Genomic DNA, 20,144 nt, shown 5'->3' on the forward strand with positions numbered 1-20,144 from the left:
AAACTGTGTTGAATCACAATGTACTAGCAACCCTGTTATGCAATTAGATAGTTTCACAATAGATAAAAAGTTGACACTATTTCCATTGACTATGAATTACTTTGAAGTTTATAAAATTAAATATTTCTAAATAACTCTAATCTAATTTTCTATTTCCTATTCAGAATTTGGCAAACACAGAATTCTTTAGCTAGTATTTGCTTTAAGTCTTATAAAAAGGCATTTGATATAATATAGAGCATATTAACATTATAAAAACAAAATTCAGTGAAACAAAAAGTATATGTTGAGAGCGGTTGAAAAATGTAACTAAAATTTTACATTAATCTCATCTAATTTAGGTAATAAGTTGGCAAACAAAAGTTTTGCTTACTAAGTTGATAATTTTGACAGCTCTGATTATTTGAATAAGTAATGGATTTTATCACAGAACTTATTAGTAGATTAATTTAATAGTTGTAGCAATAATAAAAGCCTATATTTTATAATATCTTTGATTTCAAGACAAGAATAGATTAGATAAATATAGTACGTATATATCCAAAGAAATATAAAATAGTTCTGAATTAACAAAATAGAGGGGAGACCCTACATATTTTATTGTAGATTTTGACAACTTTGTGTTTATTTTAGCTATATTGCATTTATGAATGAAAATATTCTGATTCATTTTATCAAATGAATAACACATGACCTAATGTGAAGAGTTTACATTGCAGATAGTGATTTTTTTTTTGGTTTCAGTGAAGTATTTTATACAAAAACTTTTCACAATCATAGATCATGCCAGTATGTAACAAAGAATATAATGAGATTGATTCATTTGTCTTGTTCCCCAAAATGATGTGAATTACCAGTAAATTGGTCACTTTGAAGGAACTGCTGATCATAAAAATGACCAGGATGAAAACCCTGCCCTATGGTTTTATTCCCATTGTATATGTAAGTACAGTCATCATTGCAGCTAAGCAATGCCAGAAAACGGAAAAGACTAAATTTAAAAAGTACAGCTGCAAGTTATTAATTCCTGATTTATTGAAGCTATACAACCCTAGGACAGTAACAGGCATATAACAGGTATTACAGAACACCTACTGAATAAAATGACTATCTGACCTTATTGAATATCCAGAGTGATGGGGAACTCATCACACTTGCAAGTAAGTTTCTATACACTTAGTTATAGCTAATGAGTCCTTATTTCTATTACTTGGGCAGAATTATTGTTGAAATAGTCTGAGACCTCAACAGATGACCAGTTAGAAATGGGGAAATGTTGGAATTGGGAGGTACTAAACCTTGGGGAACTGACGTTGGTATAAAGAAGAATGATATTCAAAATAGACAGCAAAAATTCAAATCACAGTGTGTCTAAAGATATATATTGAATATGTATTGATTTTGGAAATTGTCAGTATTTGAGAAAATTTTTTCTTCAGTTTCAATTTTTTATTGATATATAATTTAAATGACAGTAATACCACATATCTTATGTGTAATGAATTTTGATGAATATATATATACCCAAGTATTGAGTGCCTCAATCAAGATAGAGTTTCCTCCTGCTGGTTTCCAGTCAGGTCTTCCTAATCCTAGCACTGAGCCTACCATGGTTTCTTTCACCACAGAAGGGTCTTCCTTGTTCTTGAACAGTAGCTACATACAATTACAGGTATATACTCTTTTGAGTCTGTTTTATTTTCATTCAAAATTATGTTCTTGTGATTTACCCATATTGTTGCATGTATCAGCAGTTCAGTTATCTTTATTGCTCAGTTGTGTTCCACTCTATGACTATGTCACAGTTTGTCCATTTCCCAGCTGATGAATATTTGGGATGCTTTCAGTTTTTATTTATTACAAAAGAGGTTGTTATGAGCATTCTATACAAGTCTTTTCTAAATTTTTATTTATTTTTTACAAGTCTCTTTATAAATACAAGATTTTGTTTCTTTTGGGTAAATTTCTAGAAGTAGAATTGCTAGGAAATTTTTTTTAGCTTTTCAAGAAACTAGACAACTCTTTTCTAAAGCGGTTGCACCATTTTGTACTCCCAGTATCAATCTCTGAGGGTTCTAATTGTTCCATACCCTTACAAACACCTTTTTAAAAATTGAGATATAATTGACGTATAACATTATATTGGTTTCAGGTATATAGTATAATGATTTGATATTTGTATATGTTGTGAAATGAGCATCATAATAAGTCTAGTTAACATCCATCACCAAACATAGTTAACGTATTTTTTTTCTTGTGATGAGAACTTTTAAGATCTATTCTTAGCAACATTCAAATATACAATAGAGTATTTTTTAAATTTTATTTTATTTTATTTATTTTTATTTTTGGCTGAATTGGGTCTTCGTTGCTGCACATGGGGTTTCTCTAGGTGTGACGAGGGGGGGCTACTCTTGGTTGCGGTGCACGGGCTTCTCACTGTGGTGGCTTCTCTTGTTGTGGAGCACGGGCCCTAGGCGCACAGGCTTCAGTAGCTGTGGCACGCGGGCTCAGTAGTTGTGGGTCGCGGGCTGTAGAGCGCAGGCTCAGTAGTTGTGGCGCACAGGGCTTAGTTGCTCCGCGGCATGTGGGATCTTCCCGGACCAGGGCTCGAACCCATGTCCCCTGCAATAGCAGGCGGATTCTTAACCACTGCACCACCAGGGAAGCCCTGCAATAGAGTATTATTAATTATAGTCAATATGCTGTACATTACATCCCTAAAAACACTTTTAATCTTAGCCATTCTAAAGGTGGGAAATGGTATCTCATGGCAGTTTTAATTAGAATTTCCCTGAGAACTAATAAAATTGAGCACTTTTTCTTGTGCTTATTGGCTACTTGCATATTTGTCTTGTTGTTTAAAGCTCTACTCTTTTTTTAATTGGGTTGTTTGTCTTTTTAGTATTGAGTTATAGGAGTTCTTTCTATATTATTTATATGTTATATATATTCTTATATTATACCCTTCCATATTCTTTATATATACTAGCTATGTCTTTTATTAGATACATATATACTATAATATTTTCTCCCAGTTTGTGGCTTACCTTTTCATTAATGTTAACTATTTCTTTTGATAACAAAATTTTTAAGTTGATGAAATATAATTTATAAATATTTTCTTGTATGGTTTTTGCCTTCTGTGTCTTACCTGAGAAATCTTTGCCTACCCAAAGTTCATGAAAAATTTCTCATGTATTTTGTCTATAAGAGATATAGTTTTAGCTTTATATTTATGTCTATGATCCTTCTTGAATAAAATATGTATGTGAGTGAAGTGCGAGGGGAATCAAAGTTTTGGGGTTTGTTTTTGTTTTTTCCATATGGATATCCACTTGGTCAGGAACTTTTCTCTCCCCCATTGAATTATATTGTTACCTTTGTTAAAGACTGACTGTTGAAGCAGTGGTGTAAAGGTGACAGGACACCTGGATTCCTCACTTTCCTTCTTTTTCCATTCCTGGGCTGGAGGAAATCCTGAACATATGGAATCCCAATACCAGGCAGCCAGGACCATATCCACACCCCCCTAATGTTGGGTACCCTGGAGGTTGCAATCCTGCCCATCCACCACCTGCCACCCCTACCTTTCCTCCAGGCCCCTTTCCCACTCCCCCAGGAGCACCCCAGGGGAATCCAGCCTTTCCCCCTGGTGGGCCCTGTCATCCTGTGCCACAAGGGTATCCAAGATGCCAACCCTCAGGCCCCTACTCCCCTCAATACCCACCACCTGCCCCTGGCATGTGTCCTGTGAATCCATTGACTCCTGGCATGGTAGGACCAGGAATGGTGATCGACAAGAAGATGCAAAAGAAAATGAAAAAAGCTCATAAAAAGAAGCAGAAACACCACAAACATGGCAAGCATTCCTCCTCCTCCTCCTCCCCTTCCTCTTCCAGCAGTGACTCTGACTGAATACAGGGCCTGGACCCTTCCCTCAAGTCTCTCCAGTTCTGCTCTCCCATCAAGCTTCAGATGCCATCTTGTACTGGGGGAAATTAGCCCTTGTGTCCCTCCCCCCGCCATCCCTGTAATCTAAGCCTCACTCTGCTGTTCAACCCTAACTGGCTAGGGAAAATGGGAAAAGAATTGCCATGGGCTAGCAAAGGCCGTCTTCCCACTGCTTGGATAGAACTTTTAGCTGGTGAATTTTTCAGAACTATATTTTGAAGATGGTGAGATTTGATCTGAATGCTGAAGACAAGTCTAAAATCTGTAAAATGTGATTTTTTACTCTTTTGTAATACTCATGATTGGGGAGATGCTGTGGAAATTTAATTATGGAAAGAAAAAAACGACCTGTACCTTTCTTGTAATTGTGGCATGCTTGGGTGATTTAGTGGCAAATAAACATTTCCCAGCAGGCCTTTTATTGATTGCACTCACTGCAAGGCTGCTGGGAAGTGGAGTCCATTTGGCTGATGAGCTCTGACTGCCATTTTGGAAACTGATCTCTACCCCTTAGCTCAGTATGCTATCTCAGGTCCTGCTCTCACTCTCCAACTCTCAGTCCAAATAAAGCTGTTTCTCCTGGAAACAAAAAACAAAAACTGACTGTTAATACATCTTTATATTTCTAGACTTTCTATTCTGTTTCATTGATCACCTTGTCTATCCTTATTTTAATACCGTACTGTCCTGACTGCTATAACTTTAAGTCTTGAAATCAGGAAGTGAAGGTCTAACAACTTTGTTCTTCTTCACGATTGTTTTGTCAATTCTAGAATCTTTGTATTTCCTATAAATTCTAAGGCCAGGCTCTGATTTATATAAAAAATACTAATTGGCTTTTGAAGAGAATTACATAGAACCTATACAGACATTCTGAAGAACTGATTTCTTAACAATTTGTCTTATAATGCACGAACATGCACAAACATTATGTATCTCTTCATTTATTTTGGTCTTCCCTCTTTTCTCTTCAATATTTTGTAGTTTATAGTAGAAGGATTTGCATATGTTTTGTTAAATATTTCCTGTCCTTGAATGCTGTGTTTTAAATTTGATTTCCTAGTTTTCTGTTGCTAATACATAGAAATACAATTAATTTTTGTGTATTAACTTTGTATTCTGTGCTAAGTTCACTGTTCTAGTAGGTTTTCTTTTAAGATTCCTTTGGGGTTTTCTACATAAACATAATGTCATCTGTGTATAATGACAATTTTACTTCTTTTGTTTTAATCTGAATGGTCTTTTATTTATTTTCCTTACCTCACACTAGTATTTCCAGCTCAGTGTTGAATAGAGGTAGCAAAAGTAAACATATTCACATTTCTCAATCTTGAAGTGGAAATGTTCCATTTTTTACCATTAAGTATGTTAACTATAGGTTTTTCATAAATGTCCCTTACGAGATTGAAAATCTTTCTTTCTCTTCCTTGTATACTGAGTACATTTATCATGAATGGCAGTTGAATGTTTTTTTAATACTTTTTCTGTATCTATCAATATGCTCATGTATTTTACTTTTTGTTATGTTAACGTAGTGAATTTGTTTGATTGATTTTCAAATATTAAACCAACTTTATATTGATGAGACATATCCAACCTATTCATGATATATTTTTGTGTATATATATAAATATTGCTGGATTCAATTTGCTATTTTGTTAAATATTTTTGCACCTATATTCACAAGGAATATGACTCTGTAATATTTTTTATGATGTCGTTTTTAGAATTCATTATCAAGTTTGTGTTGATGTTATAGACAAGTTGGAGAATGTTCCCTCCTCCTATCTCTTTCTTATATGTTTAATAATATTTACTGGGGATGGGATATGACCCTGGGATTTTCTTTTATGTTTGAATTCATTTTTCATTAACAGATATAGGGCTATTCAATTAAGTTTTCCTATTTCTTCTTGTGAAAAGAATCTATTCAAAAATTCAGAAATCATACTTTACTAAGAGCTGCCAAAATTGAACTTTGAAAAGTGAGAGTGTTAAGCTGACAACTGGCCTACGACTTTCTAGGATTCCATACACTGGTTGGATGTTTGAGAGCTGCAGCTCCTAAGGGGGAGGCGGGAGGGGGGCAAGAGCCAAGCCAGTTGAGATCTCAGACACACAGCTGGATTTCGGGGTAAAATTTCATTTCCTGTGGGGAGACTGAAGCTAACTAAAGAACCAGAGCAGGAATTTCAGTTACACTGAATGAGCAAACACAATAGAGGTTTAAAAAAAAAATTCTGCCTTGAGGATTATGTCAACTGGAACATAGATGGAAGTGACACAAGACCTAAATAAATAATAAATATTTAATGCAAAAGGGAACTAATCTCAAAAGGCTTTAATAAAAGGGGAACCGATCTCAAAAAGTTACATACTGTCTGATTCCATTTATATAATGTTCTCAAAATGACAAAATTATAGAGAAAGAGAATGCACAAGTGGTTGCCATGGGTTAAGAGCATGATTAGAAAGGAGGGCAGCATGAGAGAGTCGCTTTGTAGGGATGTAATGATGTAATGATGGTTCTTTATATTGATTATAATGATGGTTATATAAATCTATACATATGAAAAAATATCATAGACTTACACACAACAGCATAAAATAATGAGTGCATGCAAAATACAGTAAAATTTGAGCAAGGTCTATAGTTTGGTTAATTCTACTATACCAATCAATTTCCTGGTTTTGATAATGCACTATAATTATGTAAGATGTCACCATTGAGAGAAGCTGGGTGATGGGTACAAGGAATCTGTCTGTACAATTTTTGCAATTTTATGTGAATTTATAATTATTTAAACATATAAGTTTAAGCAAATTTAAAAATAAATAAAAAAGGGAATTTGTTGGCTCACAAAAGTTAAATATCCATGGTTATACTAGTACCAGAGTTTCAAATTATATTACTAGGACCCACTCTAAGAAAACGTCTTAATTCTGCTCTCTTTCTTGTTGGCTTCTGTCAAAGATTTAATGAAAAGACAGGAGCTTCCCAGACAAGTACATTTTGTGTGTATATGTGTGATGGGTGTGGGGGGGAGTTAAGGAGGACACAAGTATCTTCTTCCAGCAATTCAAACATAAAATTCTGTGTCTAAGTGTTACTGGGCAAAATTGGGACATATGATCATCCCTAAGCCAATCACAGTGCCCATACCCAGAGTATGTTGTTGAGTCGACCTCATAAAAAGCACAGCGAATTGAGACTGTGGGAGGGGTAAGTCAAAGGTACATCAAGGTATTGTTACCAAAAGACAGAATAGACACTGGGTTCCCTGAAGAACCACTAGGAGGGCATAAAATTACTCAGAGCTCATGTCAGGTGTGCCAGACACTTAAAAGAATATGGTAGGCTCACTATTCTAGAATGTACTCATCATTCAAGCAGAAATCTTAATACACTTTCTGACTTAAACAACATTGGTTTAGAAACTGGGTGGCATTTGAGAAAACAGAAATTGACGTATTAAAATGGAAAATACTTTCCTCTAAGTCTCATTCATTAATCATATATAAAATATGCTTTCGAGAGCTGCATAAAATAAGTCTAATTGTTATTTAATTTAGAGTTCTTTAAGTTAGGCAAATATCATTTTACCCTGAAATCTCTTTTTTACAAAGCTAAACTTCTTTAATTTTTATAGAACTCCCTTATATATCGTGGTTTTCAAATGTATTTCTCTTAAAGAACTGTGTGTATTATTCTAGATGTGGTCTGACAAGCACAGAGTAAAGCAAAACTCTTACCTCCCATGTTCTGGACACTGTATCTATGCTATTAGTTAGTTTGGTGGACATCTTCACTATGTCACTGACTCATTATATTTGCAGTCGACCAAAACTCTTCCTTAAATCTTTCCTACATATACTTTTATTTATTTGCACCTTTTCAATATTGAACTTGTAAAGATTTTTTTTTAAATAATTCATTCTTTTACTTTGGTGTTGAAGAAATTTCTATTTTAAATATCACATTCTCAGATTTTCCCCCTGTAGTTTTAACCACGTAGGATTATCTTGCAGTCAATATCTTCAACTTTGTATGTCAATGATATTCCCAGTGTTTTCTCATCAATAAATTTCAATTAACATGTTATCTGTATCCAACCCTATTTATCATTATATATCTTGGTCAAGAAACAGAACTTTCACATAGATTTAACACTATTGGGATCTGGGCATTAAGTCCATCTGAGTATTTTATTGTCAAATATGGTTTGAACTCTGTGTGTTGAAAACAACTCCAAGAACCCTATGTGTTGCTTAATCATCACAACAATCCATGAGGATGTAATATTGTCATCCCCATTTTACAGATTAGAAAACTGAGTCACACAGAGTTTAAGTAACTTTCCCAAAGTTGTACCATTAGTAAGTAGCTGAGCCAGGACTCTAATTAAGGCAAACTGACTCTAGAACCTGTTTTCTTCCAACCTCATCACTTTCCCTCACCACTCATGCCTACAAGAATATCACGTGCAGTCTCTCAAAAGGCCATACTGAAATTCATATGTCATTAGAACTCTAGAACCAAGTCCGAATCACTAAGATTATCACTAGTTTCCCAATTTATAATAGTCATGACTGCAAAGAAATGAGTAGAGATGTATAAATATTCACTAAACCATGTGCGCTGTTACAAGCCTGAAAGGGACCCAGAGGACATTATACTCTGGGTTACAGACTTATACTCACCTAACTTTTAGCTGCATTATTCAATATAAGAACTATTCTATTGTGAGCTGGACAACCCAAATTTATTATGGAAAATCTCAAGCCAAGTCCATAATCTTGTTTTTTGCTACAATTATGATATCAATATTTGTTTAACTATTTCAGGTTCAAGGTTACTTTGACCTTTCCTGCTATTTCTGCTCCCAAGAGATCTGCCTCAGAATTCTGTTCTTATATTCCTTAAATCAAGAATTCCTCTTTTCATCTCAAATTTGTCCTAGCAGGTGAAATTCCCCTCATCTTCTACCTCTACAAGTAAGAGGAATTTTGAGTAGAACTGTTATTCTTAGGAGTCATTACCAATACCATGTCTTCAAGGACCCGAAAAGAATATATACTCAAAATCTGAAAATTTTATCAAGGCATTAACAATGAAATAAAATAAAGAGAAAAATAAATTGGAGTCATCAAAAGTTTATGGTAACAAATCCAGGCACCTGTACCCTGAAACTCTGCCTATTATGAGCTCTTACCATCTATTCTGGTTTGCATTCTGTTCTCTCCTCTCCATTATTCTGGAGGAAAAATTATCATGTTAGTTAGACCTTGTATTGGTTAGATCTCTACTGGTAAAAGCATCAGAAACTCAATTAAAATCAGAAAAAAAAAGAAAGATCACTGGCTTCCTTAAAAAAACCCAGAACTACAAGAAAGCCAGAGATTGTGCTAAAACTGAAACAATTAAGAGAACTCTAATGCCACCATCATCCAGTCTTTCTCTTTCACACATTTTGTCCTTCTTTCTTTTTCTTTTCTTTCTCTGTAGATTGGCTTTATCTTAACAAAGCTAATTCTTTTAAGACATCAGAGACTTTTACCTGGCAGCTCTAGGAATTTCATTCATTTCACCATCAGAGAGTAACGGCCCCTTTTTCTTTAATTCTCATTACAAAAATCATTGGGGAAAAATGTTGATTGACCTGACATGAGTCTGTACCCATTCCTGTGGATAATGGATTGTGTTTCCATGATGGAAATATCCCAGTACTACCTGAGGATGGAGTGGAGGAGGAGCTATTCCCACCAGAAAGGGGAGAGTTCCTTCTGGAATAAGGAAGCAGTGTTCAACAGGCAAACAGTATTTGCCCAGTGCATGCTCTCTTATCTTTACTGCTTTATTTTCCTTTTTTACCCACACTAATAAAGATATTCCTCCCCTATGCTATATTCTCTATATTCCAAGACATGAGGAAAAACAACCTTTTCCAACTCTGGAATTTATCTGCAAAATAGGCATCTCACACTATCAAGATCTTTTTACTGCCTTTTATTCAAGTCCTAAAGCACTTTCTTTCCAGTTTTTACCTATCTCACAGTGTTCACAGGCAAATAAAATCCCTGCCAATGAAACTACCCATGGCTACTTATATCTACCCAGAATCGCCTAAATATTCAGTATAGACACAGCTTAGGTTCTAGCTCTGGGATCTTTACTATATAAAATTAAAGGATTATATAGCATTCCCATACATTAAGTTTTCAGTTTGATGAATTTAGAAGGGATTAGGTATAAACCACATAATCAGTCAAAAATATGAATCACCTGTGTTGCTTAGCTTGCAGGTATTTCAAAATGAAATAAAATTAAGATTGCAGGTATTTTAAAAAGTTAATTACTTTTAAGTCGTTCCAAGACCACAGGTTACACCCCTAACTCCTGCAGCTGGTCAAAACATCATGCATGGAAAACAGAAATGATTCAAGTCATTCAACTCCACAAAAAGAAAAGCAATAGAAAGCATTTTCTTTCCTTTGAGTTATTAAGACCCCAGTTCTCAATGTTATTTTCTGTACACATTTGTAACTTGCCATGAATTATGACATATGTCATAAACATTTTGTACTAACAAGAACTACAGTAATAAAATTTCTAAATAATTCCTTTTTCAGTAATTTTATGTAGATCCAAGTTCATCCCATACCATAATACATTATTCCTGTTTACATCTTTTCAATATTCCTCCTTGAATAGGAGGGAAACTAGTGACCTTATAGTGAGAACACAGGATTAAAACCACTGAAGAATATTTAGTAGGATGGACATGACCAGATTTGCTTTCACTAAAGAGCACACTGGCTGCATTGTGAAAAGCAGGGAGACAACTTACAGGCTGCTGCTCGCAGTAATTCTGCAGAGAGATGAGAAAGCCAAGACCAGAAACAGCAGCAGTGGTAATACATGTTTGAAAGCGGATTGATAAGATACAACAAAAGTCTCATAGGCAGACCACTTTCTAAAAATCGCTCAGAGGAGTTGACTTTATGTTAATAAGAAATTAAATATTTATTGTGCAGTGACCTCATGCAGGGCACTTTTATGGACACTGCTGATATAGTTACAAACAAAACACTAAAAATCCCTGCTTTTATGAAGCTCACGTTCCAGGTGGGCATGTGAAGAAAACAAACGATAGTAATAAGTTCAAAGTATACTACATTTGATACTGATAAATACTATAAGGAATAATAAAACAAGGAAGGAGGTTAGAGGTACAGTATCTGAGAGCTGAAAATGTAGATGTTCCCCAAGAAGAGCTCACTGAGAAAGTGGATTCGAGAGTAAAGTCCTGAAGGAAATAAAGAGCCAAGCAAGTATAAGGGAAAGAGAATTTCTGGCAAAGGAAATATCTTTGAGGCAAGAAAGTGGTGTTCTCTAGGATGTCAGCATGACTGGAGAAGAGGAAAGGAGGTGAGAATAGTAGAAGATGAGATGAGAGAAATACAGGGTTTGCAGGGTCCAGATAACACAGGGCCTTGTAAATTGTGTCAGGATTTAGGTTTTTATTCAGAATAAGAGGGAAAAGCATTGGAATCATTTGAACATAAGAGTGGCATGATCTGACTTTTAACAGAATTACTCTAGCTATTGTATTGATAATAGACTGAGGGGAGGAAAGGAGGACAAAGGAGGAAAAAGCCTCATCAATTAGGAAGCTACAGAATAATCCAGGTGAGGGATGATGGTGGATTAGATCAGGAAGATAGCAGTGATGTGGTAAGAAATGGCTAGATTCTGAATATATTTTGAAGGTAGAGGTAGTAGGACTTGCAGATAGACCAGATAAAGGAATGAGAATAAGAGATGGGTAAAGAATTTTGCCAAGGATTTTGGACTAAGCAATTGGAAGACAGGAGCTGGAGGCCGTCATTCAGCCCATGATAAATATATATCCTTTGTAATGCAAGAGTCCAGCAAAGCATTTCTAAAAACTGTACTGGAATTATTAAGCTATACCTATTAAATAGTATTACTGAGAATCTGTGGAGAATATTATTGACAAAGAAAAGTAATGAGATCTGGGTGGAGAATATGATACTTATAACACTAAATGAATTTTCTGTTTTAACTGTTACATAATAAACAGATCACTTACCTGGACTTTGTTGCTTAGGCTATGGACAGAAATGTTATTAGTAATAATTATTATTAGATTCTCAGGAGACTACATTCATTTATGCACATGCAAAAATATTACAGAAGTTTTAAATACAAAAATAATGCAATATATTTTGTTAATATTGTGTACTATTATATAATGTTATGGAATATTCATCTGTATCTACTTTTTTTTTTTATTTTTCTAGCACAGACTTTTATTATCTCTTCATATAGTCATAATTTTGAAACATCTTTTTCTATAGGGTCAATATAAAGATAATTTAGTCTTTCTTCTAGTTAGTTAACCAAATTTCATTTTTCATGATAGAGAATTTAGAAAATTTTTTTTGTAATTTTAACCATCAGAGGTTTTAAGCTGCATTATAATGTAATAAAATAGTTATGACATTTTGAAACTCTGCTGGTCCTTTTTTTTTTTCTTTCAGTGTACATGTCTGGCTTTCACTAGAATATCTTCTGTCATACTTAAATTTTGGCAAGATTAATAATTCTGAAAAAAATGCAAAAAATTAATCTGAAATTAAGGCCCACCCACGAGCACTTCAAATGCATGTTCTAATTGTCTCTGTGTAGTATTGAGCTACTCAGTTTTGTAAACAAATGACTTATACTACATATTTTGAATTATTGACAAATGTGTAGGAGTCTCATCACTGGAACACTTGTTTCTTCAGGCTGTTTGCTGCATTGGTGTCAGTTTTCAACATCATTTTATCTGAAACTGCTAGACTTTATCAAGACAAAATGTGTTAGATAGGTTAAGACACGATCCCTATACATAAAACATGAAGGTTCACATCCAGATGTACTCAAGATTTGTAGTGCTGCTGTCAGTCTGCACCCACCCCACAAACACAATAACTCTGATAATTTCCATTTTGTACAATTCCCATTAAAAAAGAGGGTGCACATATAATTTGCTGCTTGAGTGAATACACTCCTGACAAAAGAGGACTTCTGTGTTTGCTAGGCATTGAAGCAACTAAAATCTACTGCTTAATATTTGCACATATAATGACTAGAAGAATTTTCCACAAACTAGTTATGGTTCTGGTTCTGTATATTTCAAATTTTGTTTCTCCTTTACCATCCACATGCATCTGGTGCTAGGAGATAGAGGACATAGTCATACTGTAATATTGCCTCTGGCAGGCACCTTTATGAGTCCATGATTTGCACCTGGTAAGTCAATGTGGCGAGTGATGGAAGTCTTTCTGAAGGTCATTCTAACTGTGGCTGGCAAGAACTTAATTACACATAGAAATGACTATAAATCAAATAATAATATCCTACCAAACCCAACTAACTGTCAATTCAACTCATTTCCCTTTATCCAGATCCAAAATAGTGCCTGTGACCACGCCAAAGTCCACTATCAAAAGGGAAGTGTGATCAAGGCAAGGTCAAAGTAATAAGATGTATGAAATTGTAAGCATATTATACATCAGATATACTAAGATATAATTGTAATACATACAAAATTGTGAGTTCACACAGATGAATTCACCATTTGTAGCAGTGCTATATGTATGCCTTACAAATACAGGAATTCTGATTAAATGTATTTTGTGTAATTCCATAAAAAATGGAAAAAAGATGGTGCATTTATAATTATAGTACTGAGCATATAAGAAATGTTCATATTGTGATTATATCTGGCCCTATATCTCACAATGCCAGCTGAATCTGAAAAACCCAATTTGTATTCAGATAAAGTATGCAATTATAAATGTTACAACATGACATCTTTTCACATCATGTGGTACCCTAGATATTAAACACAAATGTCATTCTTTTTTTATCCCTAAATAGTATCAGAATCCAGATGAAATCCATGTAAAATAACATATTTCAACCTATTTTTAATAACTCAGTGAAAATGAATTTAAATATTTATGAAGATAGAGTTTAGTTTTGAGTATATTATTCACAGGCCTATCTCTTTCATATAACCAAAGCTCATGGAAAATATCAATCAAGGATCATAATTCTATCCACTATTATTTATTAAACCCTCAACAGAACTATTTTCTATAAACGGATGTTTTGTATTATGATTGATTGCCAAGTGAGATAAACTGACTCAAAAATTGCCAGCCATTTCAGTTTCTGGTAGGGGGTATATCAGAATTAATTTGAACAGATACTTCTTATTCAAAGCAAAGCAATATAGAGTCTGGCCCCTTTCCTTTTGAAGTTCAACATTATTAAAATATCTTTGATGAAATGAGAAGGCCTGACTGAGGTCATCTTGCAAATGTGGACAGCAGGTACTCAAAAAGGGGAATTTACTGAAAGGATGGAAAAATATGGATTAGTGACCTGGGCTCAAAACCAACTTCTAGAACTGTGTGATTGAGACCAGATTCCGCTTCTGACCTGGCCTTGCTGGTACTATTATAGCTTGCCTTCGGGAAAATGGCAACGTGTAAACTTATAAAGTCATGTGATACAGAACTGCTATTTTAGAAGCCTAGCTCTTCTTTTATTATGGAGTAACTATTGCTAATCGTAGTATGAAGGGAGAGAGAATTTTTCTACCCTACCGCTGTCCGCTCTCTGAAAAACTGCTGCAGACCAGCAAGTAAAAAGAATATCTAATTCTCTACAGGTTTGCTAGTTCTCACTGTGTAGCTATAATCACAGTACAAGAGATCAGGATTCTCTGACAACTTGAGCAGGCTTTCTGGTTTTCTATCCTTCAGTAATAATAACTAATTTGGGTTTCATGGCAGGGAAAAAGAATGCCGGCAAGGAAATAAAACCATTCTCTCCACCTGTAAACTGGAGCCTGGGATGATTTAATTTGAATGGTCTCATATTGTGCTCTTCTATTGCTGGAGATGCATAGAACATTTTATAACAAACTCTAAGCCCAACCTTGGAGGAAATGAATGATAGAGTTTCGACTGATAAGATAGAACCCTAGAGGCTAAGTATTATTTCAGATAATTTTGTTTCTAAAATTTGGTGGAATTCTTCTTTAATATTACCTGATAAGTAGCCAGATGGATATCTGAATGTTTTTATATTTAATTGATATTTAAATTATTTCTATATAACTCTTGATTAAATAATGAGTATTAATATAAATTAAACTTGTAAAGCATCATGACATGACATAGAGCATAGATGAGATTATCCAGAGAGTGTGTGGCATGAGAGGAGAAGGGACAAAGATGAAGACCACATGAACACTGAATTTCAAGAGTTGGATAGAAGGGCCTGCTAATTAGACAGAGAAGAGGTCGATGGAGGAGGAGACCAAACGAAAGGAGGAAGTAGTCAAAATGGCTATATTGACACCTGGAAAGCCACTGGTAATTTGTGAAGAGAGTGTGATGGCATGTTATATAATGTGTGTGTGTGTGTGTGTGTGTATGAAAAGTAGAACGGTTAAATGAAAAACTGCTTTATAGTTGAAAAGATCTGAATTTGTAACTTGGGTCTTATTAACTTATGCTTATTAGCTGGATGATTTTGTGTTGCCTCGGTGTCATCATTTTTTAAAGAGAGACGTTAATGCCTAAAGTGGCTTTAGGGAATAAACTGAATATTATGTGTATACTCCCTAGCCAAGTTTAAGTACTTACTAATGGTAGCTATTGGTACTGTTAAAAAGTAGCTTAGATCCTCCCTCCTTCTAATGACTTTATTATTAATAATGAAATTACTCATGATAATAATAATGCTAAATGCTATTGACAGACGATCTCTACTAATCAGGTTTTCTTGATGGCTAACATGAAACTTAATTAACTTAAGCATTAAGGGAATTTATTGGAAGAGTGTGTCATGTAGCTTACAAAATTATATAGGAAACAAAGGTGCTGAGATCAAGCAGGCAGTCTAGGAGACACGGCATAGTCAAGATGCCAAAAGGTTGTCACAGAAGGCATCTGCTCAGGACACTGAAGCTTGGTCAGACAGCTAGACATTCCTTATCACCTCCTGACACTCGCTGCTGTGATACTGCATTGTCTACTCTGCCACTAGTGCTATTCCAGGGCTGCTCAACCTCAGCATGATTGACATTTTGGATCAGACTTTGATTTGTGGGGCTTTCTGGTGAATTGTAGGATGCTTAGCAGAGTCTCTGGCTTCCACCCACTAGATGCCAGTAGCCCTTCCCAAATCTTGACATCAAAAATTTCTCCAGACAAAAAGGGCCCCAGTTGAGAACCACTGTGCTTTGCAAATATCTCTGACTTACACCTTTGCTTCCCTCTTTCAAAATTCAAATATAGAACAGGAGCATCCACTTAGTTATACCTGGGTCACACGACCAGCCTCTAATCACCAGGAGAAAAGAATATTGCTCCAATTTAATTTTCCTTGTTGGGGACACTCGGTTGCCACTGTTATGTATGAATTGTGTTAAAATACTGCTCCACAAAAACAACAAATATCCATGGAGTCCCCTCTGTGCCAAAATTATGCTAGACCATTTACAATGATTTATGATCTTTACAACAACACTTTAAGGCAAATATTGTTAGAATTATTTAACTGATGCACAAAACGGTGCTTTAAGACTACATATTTTGCCCAACACCACACAGATGAAAAACCAAGTTTGTCTGAGGCAGATGTCCATTATCTTCTATCAGGTCAAATTCAACTCCAGTTTATAACAAGCCCACCTCAAGTTGCTGTCTTTTCATTTTGTTTATTACTTAGAGCAAATGGTTTTTAATTATATTGAACTATAATTTCTTCATTGTGGGAATGCTTCCACATGGTGTTTACAGTAGTGAATTATTGCAGGATTGTTTTTGCCTTATGTCTCTATTCAATGAACAAAGAACATTGCCCATTTTTTTCATTCCAAATTCTTCTACTGTCACTCAAGTCTAAGTTGTTTCAGTGTCATGTATACAAGAAAGAATTTCAGTTCTGAAAAATCCTTGAAGATGCTCTTCAGATGACATCTGAATAAAAAATGTCAATTCTAGGTTTCCTCTTTCCTAAGAGAGTTCTTTTTTTTTTTTTTTAACGTCTTTATTGGAGTAGAGAGTTCATTTTTACATCCTAATTCTGTATAAACTTGCCAACTCATGATTTCTCCTCCAAACTAGCAACCTAGCCCAAAATCTGTCAAATTGAGTAAGTCCCAGTATGGAAGCTTGCTGGCTGTACAACTAAAGTATCTTGAGGACACTGCCCAACTGGCCCATGTATTTTGGGCTATGATGACTCAGTTTAGCAATATTTATCGTATAAACATTATTAAATGGCTCTTTGTTGACCACTTAGTTTTTGGCTGCTTCGTAATCTCTGTAAATACCTTATTGTCTTATTCTGTTTGGGCTACTATAACAAAAACACCATAGATTGTGTGGCTTAAACAACAGCATTTATTTCTCACATTTCTGGAGTCTAGGAAGTCCAAGATCAAGGCTGGCAGATTCATTGTCTGGTGAGAGACTGCTTCCTGGTTCATAGATGGTCTTCATGTCCTCACATGGTGGAAGGGGGAAGGGAGTTCTCTGGGGTCTCTTTTATAAAGGGCACTAATATCATTCATGAGGGCTCACCCTCATGACCTAATCACCTCCCACTCCCCTAATACCATCACATTGAGGATAGGATTTCAACATATGAACATTCAACATAAAGATTCAGTCCTTTGCATTTATTTTCCTTTGTATTTTATCCTCTCCACACCTGTGCATTTATTATTATTAGGCCATTTATAGATGTTTGGCTTCAACAAATATAAACTGCACCAAACAAACATGCAAAAATCAATAAACATTTAATACAGCTTTGTTATCAATAAATGTTTTGGGGACTTCCCTGGTGGTGCAGGGGTTAAGAATCTGCCTGCCAACAACAGGGGACACGGGTTCAATCCCTGGTCCGGGAAGATCCCACATGCCGCAGAGCAACTAAGCCCGTGTGCCACAACTACTGAGCCTGAACTCTAGAGCCCGTGAGCCACAACTACTGAAGCCTGCTCGCCTAGAGCCTGTGCTCCGCAACAAGAGAAGCCATGACAATGAGAAGCCTGCCCACTGCAACGAAGGGTAGCCCCTGCTCACCACAACTAGAGAAAGTCCACGTGCAACAACGAAGACCCAGTGCAGCCAAAAATAAATAAATAAATATTTTTTTAGAAAAATGGTTTTGACTACATGCCAATCCACTTGCCAAAACCAGAAATATTATAGCATCCATCACTGATAATGATCGTTTTTGGACTAAGAAGTCTGTTGCTCTCATTATGATCCAAATGCTTTCATTCTCTGGTGAATATCATGCTTTTTAAGTTTTATCTTTCTACATGAAATATAGATAAGAAGAATGGGAGACGTTGGCAAAAGAAAGAAATTTAATCTCAGTGGATTTCACTCTCCTTCCCATAGTGTATCCATGTCAGCCAAGTTGCCAAAATGTAAGGGTAGCATAACAATATTAATAGCCATTCTTAATTGAGTGTATACCAGGTTACATGTACTGGACAAAGTGGTTTATATGCCTTATTCATTTATTATTCAAAAACCACTAGGAAATAGGTTTATTCTTCTCGTTTTATAGCTAAGGAGTTTGAGTTACAATAAAACTGAACATGAAGCAGGTCAGTACCACGGCCATGTCCTAACTGCTGCTTTCTAGTTCAGAAGCCTAGTTTACATTCTTGTTACAGAAGTGTTACCGCTTTAGGAGAGCAAATCGTTAGTAGTGTTATTTGGACTAAAGGGGAAAAACAAAAAACAAAAAACGAGTCAGGTAAGAGGACTATCACTAGGAATTTACTTATTTATTTTTGCATGTGATATATATATATATATAGATATCTATATATATCTATATATATATATATCTATATATATCTATATCTATCTATCTATCTATCTATCTATAGATAGATAGATATATAGATAGATAGATATAGATATATAGATATATATAGATATATATAGATATATATAGATATATATAGATATATATATATCTATATATATGCATGCCAGGATATTATACTTGCTCTTGTAACCTCTTTACAAGCATTAACTAATTCAGTTCTCATACCAACTTTCTGAGGAAGGTTTAATTATTATCACCATTTTAGGGTGAGGAAAGTGAGATACAGAGAAGTTAATAGCTTGCCTAAGTCACAGTGCTGGTAAGTGGCAGAAGTGGAATTCCAAACCAGGTGGTCTGACTCCTACACTCTCGGCCTTAACTGCTACTGTATGCTGAGGTGAGGCGAGAGTGTCACATGTTCTCATGTTCTCACCTCCTTTTTAGTAGGCTTAAATTCCATGGTGAATTATAACCGATCCCTTGCACAGCAGTTTTTCCTTCCCTACTTGATCTTTTACATCAACTTATAAATGTGTTATTATATCTCTTCTCAAAAAGAACAAAATTTATATTACTCCCATTTCTCTTTGGAAATACTGCCCCATTTTCCTACTGGTCTTCACAGTAAAACTCCTATAAGGCATTTTTCTATATTTATTATCACCAATTTATCTTCTTCCATTTCTTCTTGGACCACTACAGGTCTTTACCCCCCATGCTATATCAAAAGTGCAGTAACCAGTGTCATCATTGATCATTGTTCAATCCAGAAATTAATTCTTAGCCATCATACTTTTTGACTCATCAGCAGTTTCTAAAACTTAAAATACTTTATTTTTTCACTTTTTCTTTCAGGACACCAACCTCACTTGGTTTCCTACCTAACTTTCAGGCAGCTTTGTCTTAGTCTATTTTTCTGGTCTCTCCACATCTCCTCCAACCTTTAATCAGTGGAATGTCCCAGGACTCAGTTCTTGGACCTCTTCTCCTTATATTTATATTTTTCTATTCATATGTACTCCCTATGTGGTCTCATCTAGTCTCACAGCCTACTAACATCTATACAGATTATTCCTAAATTTTATTTCAAACCCATACCTCTCCTCTGAACTACAAACATATACATTCAATTGCTTACCCTACATCTGCATTTCAAACTTAACAGGTTTAAAAGTTAGTTCCTAGTCTTTTTCTCCCTGTACCTGTTCCCATTCCCCTCCCCCCCCCAACAACATTCCCC

General features: G+C 35.2%; 1 pseudogene across 1 annotated transcript; it reads left to right on the forward strand.

Moving 5' to 3' along the window:
* Positions 1-1,136: 1,136 nt before the first annotated feature.
* Positions 1,137-18,894, forward strand: LOC309608725 (proline-rich protein 13 pseudogene; annotated as a pseudogene). The gene is made up of 2 exons: positions 1,137-1,160; positions 3,427-18,894. The product of its transcript is annotated as a proline-rich protein 13 pseudogene (transcript).
* Positions 18,895-20,144: the final 1,250 nt, after the last annotated feature.

This window comes from Balaenoptera borealis (assembly GCF_965194805.1).
Source record: "Balaenoptera borealis genome assembly, chromosome: 13".
Classification (NCBI taxonomy): domain Eukaryota; kingdom Metazoa; phylum Chordata; class Mammalia; order Artiodactyla; family Balaenopteridae; genus Balaenoptera; species Balaenoptera borealis.